This window comes from Miscanthus floridulus, chromosome 11 (genome assembly GCF_019320115.1).
Source record: "Miscanthus floridulus cultivar M001 chromosome 11, ASM1932011v1, whole genome shotgun sequence".
Classification (NCBI taxonomy): Eukaryota; Viridiplantae; Streptophyta; class Magnoliopsida; order Poales; family Poaceae; genus Miscanthus; species Miscanthus floridulus.
This window is the reverse complement of record NC_089590.1, coordinates 24,350,799-24,357,354: the sequence shown is the minus strand read 5'-3', so window position 1 is coordinate 24,357,354 and position 6,556 is coordinate 24,350,799. Positions and strand designations below refer to the sequence as shown.

The 6,556-nt window shown below is 46.8% G+C and overlaps 1 non-coding gene across 1 annotated transcript; it reads right to left on the bottom strand.

Annotated features, from left to right (window-relative positions):
- Window positions 1–1,811: 1,811 nt before the first annotated feature.
- LOC136495095 (small nucleolar RNA R71) lies at window positions 1,812–1,918 on the bottom strand. The gene has a single exon (XR_010768877.1). It is a non-coding gene; the product is annotated as a small nucleolar RNA R71 (small nucleolar RNA).
- Window positions 1,919–6,556: the final 4,638 nt, after the last annotated feature.

Genomic DNA, 6,556 nt, shown 5'->3' with positions numbered 1-6,556 from the left:
GAAGATTCCCAAAGACTTAAGAGGACTCCACACCAAAGCGGGGGCCAAGCCACTGCCAGGTGGGGTCGGCCGGCCCCTAGGGGACCCACCTATCAGCCTCCTTTGAAAGTTAGTTTCCCACCGCCTCCCAGGATGCATCTACACCGTCCTTTAAGTCGGTTTGACCCAAGGACTCACATTGGATGCTCCGGCCTATATAACCATCCCCTGCCGCCTCCAAGACACGCTGCCATAGGTCAAGAGTAGACTAGAAATTATGGTTTCTAGAGAGAAGAGAATAGAGCTCCAATTCTTCAATGTTCTAGGGTAGGCTAGCTAGCAAGGTTCAAGTAGAGTTTGGGCTATCGCTCAGGATTTTGGATCTACCATCTGGAGACTGGTATAGCCATTGTATCTCTTTATTTATGACTTTGTGCTACTTCAATATTATGTTGCTATTTATTATGTTCCTAGTTTGCTCTAGTAATATGCTTGATATAGTTATGATTGATGATGAATATATGCATATGTTCACAAAGCTCTTAGCTCATTACTCGAGTGAGTTAAGTGGTCGACATTATGTAAGCATGGTGCTTAGATATTGTTTGCCTGTGGATGCATTCTTCACTCTGGGTCATTTGGTAGATCGTGCATGTGACACTCCCATTGAGTCCTTTGTAGTCCACTCCCCATTTGTAGAGCACGTAGAATGAGATTGTGAAGGAAGACAATCTCTGTTCTTAATCTTTCTTAGTAATATTCCTTATGCATAGATCCAAAGTTAGTTATACTATAGATGAGAGTGTATATACTTGGGTGTATAAAAGATTTAGTAGATAAGTAATGACTTAGGAATCTTTTGCTCTTAAGAAATCTCCTGCTTAGCCTTACTACATTCTATGAGTGTCTATTTCTATCTCTAGAATACCATTATTACCTTACACTTATTATTCATTTATCACTTGACTTACCCCTGCCATAGCATGAGAGTGGTTTTTTCATAAGTATACATATTTGTCTATATCTCTATGCCAACATAGTCCCATAGCTCCTCCCTATGGATAAAATGTAAATAACGATACTCGGTATACTCCCGGGTGAAATGCTACAATGGTATATTATCTGTGCGCTTACGGATACCTTATATATATAGTTTACAAGTGTTTCAAAATTACCAACAACACATTTCTAGCATCATGCTAGGGATGACAACTTAGTTAAGAGTGATGCTAAGAAATGTCAACAAGCATTTTTGGTACCGTTGCCGGGGAGGGGCGCATGGCTAGAGAATTGACCAAATAAATACTTATTGATAAAATCATAACCTCTACTTTAGCAGGCTTACCCTTGTTTGTCTTTATTCATATCTTATATAGAGTATTTCATGATTGGTTGTGATTTACCAATAAATTCCATCAATCAGAATCAACCGAATAAAGAGGAAGCTCAACACCAGTTTCTAAAGCTATGGCTGACAAGACTCTGCGTGAGTTCCCTGCTCCAAGCACCGAGAACATTCGCATTGGACCAACACTCAAAACCGATAATCTTGAGTTCAAGCTCAAGCCAAGCCTCATCAACATGGTGCAAGCTACCCCATTCAACGGAAAGGCGCATGAAGATGCTAATGCTCATCTTCAGAATTTCCTAGAGATAAGTAGCACGGTCGTCATCAAGGACATTGCTCAAGACATCATACTACTCCGCATCTTTCCATTCTCACTTGTGGGAAGAGCGAAGCAATGGTTCTACACTAACAAAGATCACATCAATACATGGGCAACATGTTCAAAGGCCTTCCTAGAAAAGATTTTCCCTATAGGTAGGACCAATGCCTGAAGAGGTAAGATTTCAAACTTCCAATAGCAGAAAGGAGAAACCATTCTAGAAGCATGGGAACATTTTCAAGAATATGTTTTAGATTGCCCTCATCATGGAATGGAAGATTGGTTGCTCATGCAAAGTTTCTACCATGGATTAACTCAAAAAGCTCATGAACAACTCGATGCCACTGCTAGAGGATCATTTATGTCACTCACCCTTAGAAAAGCTAAAACTCTTATGGAAAAGGTAGCCTCTAGTTAAGGCTGGTCATCATGCAACATTCAATCATGCAATAAGAGCGAAGAAGTACCAGAAGAGGTGTGTGCACTATCAACCAAGATGGACATACTATTGAATTGGGTCAAACAGTGAGACAATTACAAGAAAGGTCGTCAGGCCATTCAAGATACTTTCAATGCTCCAAACACATGTGGAGAGTATTTGGGGATTGAATTCCCTAAATCGCAAGAGGATGTAAACATCATTGGCAACAATTCAGGTACACAACAATATAGATAAGGGTGGAAACAACAACAACAGTCAACTTACCAAGGTAAGTATCCAAGTAATCACTACAATTCTTCTAATCCCAAGCAACCATCCTTAAGAGACTTAATCTTAGAACAAGCTAGGATTAATGAGAGTATTTCTAAAAAGATTGCTTTTAATGACAAGGTCCTAGAAAATATAAATACTAAAATGGATAGTTTTTCTTCTGCCATAAAAGACCAACTTAGCTATAATAGAAAGATAGAATCTCAATTAGCTCAGTTGGCCACTGCTCTATGTTTTGCCACTAACCTTGAGAAGGTCAACTCCATAACCACAAGAGGTGGCAAGTCTACTCGTGATCCGCCATATCTGATAAGGATAGGTAAGACACCAGTGGTAGTGCAGGAGGAGGAGAAGAAGGACGACGAAGAAGTTGGACCACAAGAGCAAGAGTTACAACAAGATTTTCATGACACAACCTTCCTACTGTTTCCATGCAGAAATGGAAAAGCCAAAATGGATGAGCAGTTTGGTAAGTTTGTAGAGGTAATTCAAAAGCTATATATCAATATTCTGCTACTAGATGCCATATAGGTGCCTACCTACATGAAGTATCTCAAATACATCCTTAACAATAAAAGACCACTGCCCACCACTAAGGTAATCAAGTTAACAGAGGAGTGTAGTGCGGCCATCCTAAACAAAACACTAGTCAAGAAGAAGGATCTAGGATGTCCCACTATTAATTGTTCGATTGGGAGCTAGAACTTTGAGAATGCATTAAGCGATCTTGGAGCAAGTGTCAGTGTGTGGGGGTATTAACCCCTATACCCTTATGGCTAAGCTTGGGCCAGCCCAGATCAATGGGTCCGATCCACCTGAAAGACGACGTGCGGCCTAGCCAACCTGATCGGAGTCCCGCACAAGGAGTCAAGGCGGATTTGGCGATCAAGCAGGATCCTGGTCGGTTAGAATAGGAATCCTTATCTGGCCACATATGGCAATTGTAACTAACTAGGATTGGTTTCCAGATCTGTAACCCTACCACCTGGACTATATAAGGCGGGCAGGGGATCCCTCTAAAAAACATCTCTCATTGACATACAGCAACACAAAATCAGACGCAGGACGTAGGTATCATGCCTTCTTGGCGGCCGAACCTAGATAAAACCTCGTGTCTATCTTGCATCACTGTCTTGTTTGTGGCTTGCACATCTGTCTTCCGACAATCTACTACCTTGGGCATACCCCTAGGTAGACTGCCGGCCATATTTCGTCGACAGTGGTGCGCCAGGTAGGGGGTGTGCGTACTGCTCTCCAAGCAAACAAGATGGTCATCGTCTCCGCCTCCATGGCTACGCCGAACGGCCTCAAGTTCACCGTCGGCCAGATCACCTGGACCACCGGCTCCGATGACTTCATCGCCATGACCACGGAGGAGGCGTGGATTTAGTCTGCGCCGACCACTGCTTCACCTACATCGGCTACGGCTCCGACCACGATGGGTACAGCTCCGACCACGATGGATCTAGCTCTGACCATGGTGCATCTAGCTCCGACCATGCCTGCATCATCTTTAGCCATGCCAACAACTCGTCGTCCGCTTCCCCACTACAAAGGGAAGCAGATCGACAACACCGACCTGCTCAACTCCATCGATCGGGTCGGCACCAAACTCGCTGAAACCCTAGCTCTGGTAAGTACGATTCAAAGTCAACCTAACGAGTAGGTAACCGCTCCCCACAACAGATCTACCTAACCAGCTTGGACCAGTCGTCCTGCACGACTTGGTATAGATCTCATGGTCATATCTACTCCTGAAGGGCGCTCCGCTCATCGCCGGCCAGCCTCCACGACGGGTCTCCGACTCTCCGAGTACGAAGCCTCAACGGAGAACCACCAGGTCCTGCCCTACGACCTGTGAAACGCTGCCTCCAACTATGCGTATAACCTACAACGCCGCTTGGATCTATGTTTTATGCACCGACCTTGGCCGAAGCTGCACGACTTCGTCAACATGATCCGGACTGAAGATTATCAAGAAGGATCCGTCCACACAGTACAAGAGGGTGACTCCAGCTCCTCGTCTGGCATCGCATCCAAAGCATCTGTACACACCGAGCTTCAGCATCACGAAGACGACGGCACCAAGTATGATCTGGATCTGCCAGACCACGCCCTGGGGTTTTCACAATTCTCGTCTTTCCCGCCAAGACGAGGGGATTTGATCCATGTTGTCAGCAATGACGAAATGCTAGCAGTTGGCAAAATAGAACAAGAAAGGACCGCGCACGAAGCACGCAATATTGACCGGTTCAATTGCTGACAAATCGAAGCTAAAGCAGACCAGGAGGCGCGACGCATAAGGGTCCAGCCACGCGACCTCAACGATGCTTTCGACAGGGTGGGGGACAAATAGGTCTTCAGGACTCCAAGTGCCAACGTAGTCGTTGCCATGGCAACAATGCAACAGCTACCCAACACCTCAGAAACCCAAGCGGTTCGCGATGAAATACAAGCCTATCTGACGACTGCCATGGCCTAGACCGCAGAGATTATAAATCAAGTTCGGGCTCCATCCATCTCAGTCGAGTCAAGCCACAGCCGCTAGCTCCCAAGTTGCTCACAGCCACTCAACCCACGTGGCTCACGCAACAACGACCCATCAGACAACCGTCAAGGCGGAAACGGTAGCCATGACGGTGGTCAGGATGACAATCGCCGTCGGGAGGACAACCGTCGTGACGTCCGGGACGATAATCACTGAGACAACCGTGACAATCACCGCGATAACCGCGGTCGCAGGGCAAATCCAGATGGCAATCGAGATCGCCGCGATGGCAAGAACGATCTCCGCCATTACCTTAGTGGACGCGATCTATGCGCTCGCATCAACCAGAGAGCCAACGATCGAGCATCCCATGAAAGCTATCGTCGTATGGAGTATGACACTACCCACAATCTACTGGGTTTGAAGCAGTTTACTCCACACCTTCGCCAAGTCATATGGCCCAAGAATTTCAAGCTCGAGAAACTTTAGAAGTATGACGGCAAAGAAAACCCTGAATTATGGGTCATGCTCTATGAAACTGCGTGCAGATCAGCCATGGCTGATGAGCACATCATGTCTAACTACTTCCCAGTCGTTGTTGGCCATGCAGGTCACCAATGGCTGGTCAGCTTGTCGGCGAACTACTTTGATTCTTGGCAGGAGCTTAAGCAAGCCTTCATCGACAATTTCATCGCTACTTGTGAACAACCGGGCAACAAGTATGATCTGCAACGGATCTGAGATCGGAAAGATGAGCCACTACGCGAGTACGTCCGGCATTTCTCAGAGATGCGCATCAAGGTCCCATCAATCTTCGACAACGAGGCAATCGAGGCTTTTATCACTAGCCTCTGCTTCCATGACGCCCTAAGAGACAAGCTCCTCCGGAAGAGACCCGAATCGGTCACAGTGCTCCTAGCCACCGCCAAGAAATATGCGGACGCTGACGATGCTAAGAAGATAATTATTGAAGAAGCAGCAAGGGTTCCACGCTCCGACCACCCCCCACATCGCGATGACTACCGCGGCAACCATGGTCAGAACAACAATTTTGACCGCCGCAACCAGTGTAATGACTCCCGCGACCACCACGACCAACGTAATCAGCAGCGTAATCGCCATGACAATTACAGGAGCAAGCATGCTCGGGAAGATGACGGCAAGGTCAATACCGTTAAAAAGGGGGGCAGACGTCGTAATTATGAAGACGACTACACCAAAGCATTAAAAGGGCCCTACCAGCTCCATCCTAAGTCAAACCATACCATGGAGAATTGCCGCATTCTCAAGTCTATCTATACGCGTCAACAGGCTCTAGACGCATCCGACAAGCCTAACGATGCAGGGGAACAGCGCAACGAGGACAACAATGATGATGATGCAGACCCTCGTCACAAGTATGTCAAGCCAACCGATCGTGTGCACACCATCATCGGAGGCAAAGTGTCCATCGAGACCAAGCGGGAACGTAAGCTGCTCGCCCGTGCTTGCTTGAACATGGCCAATGCCGATAACCTCCTCGCCGATCCACGGCTCCCTCCGTGGTCTCACCGCGAAATCTCTTTCAGCAAGGACCAATGGGCCATAATACCGGAGCCAGGATGTTTTCCCCTGGTCCTCGATCCTTGTATCAACAAGGTCCAGTTCGACAGAGTACTGATCGACGGCGGCAGCTCCATTGATATACTATTCAAGAACAGTCTGCCCACC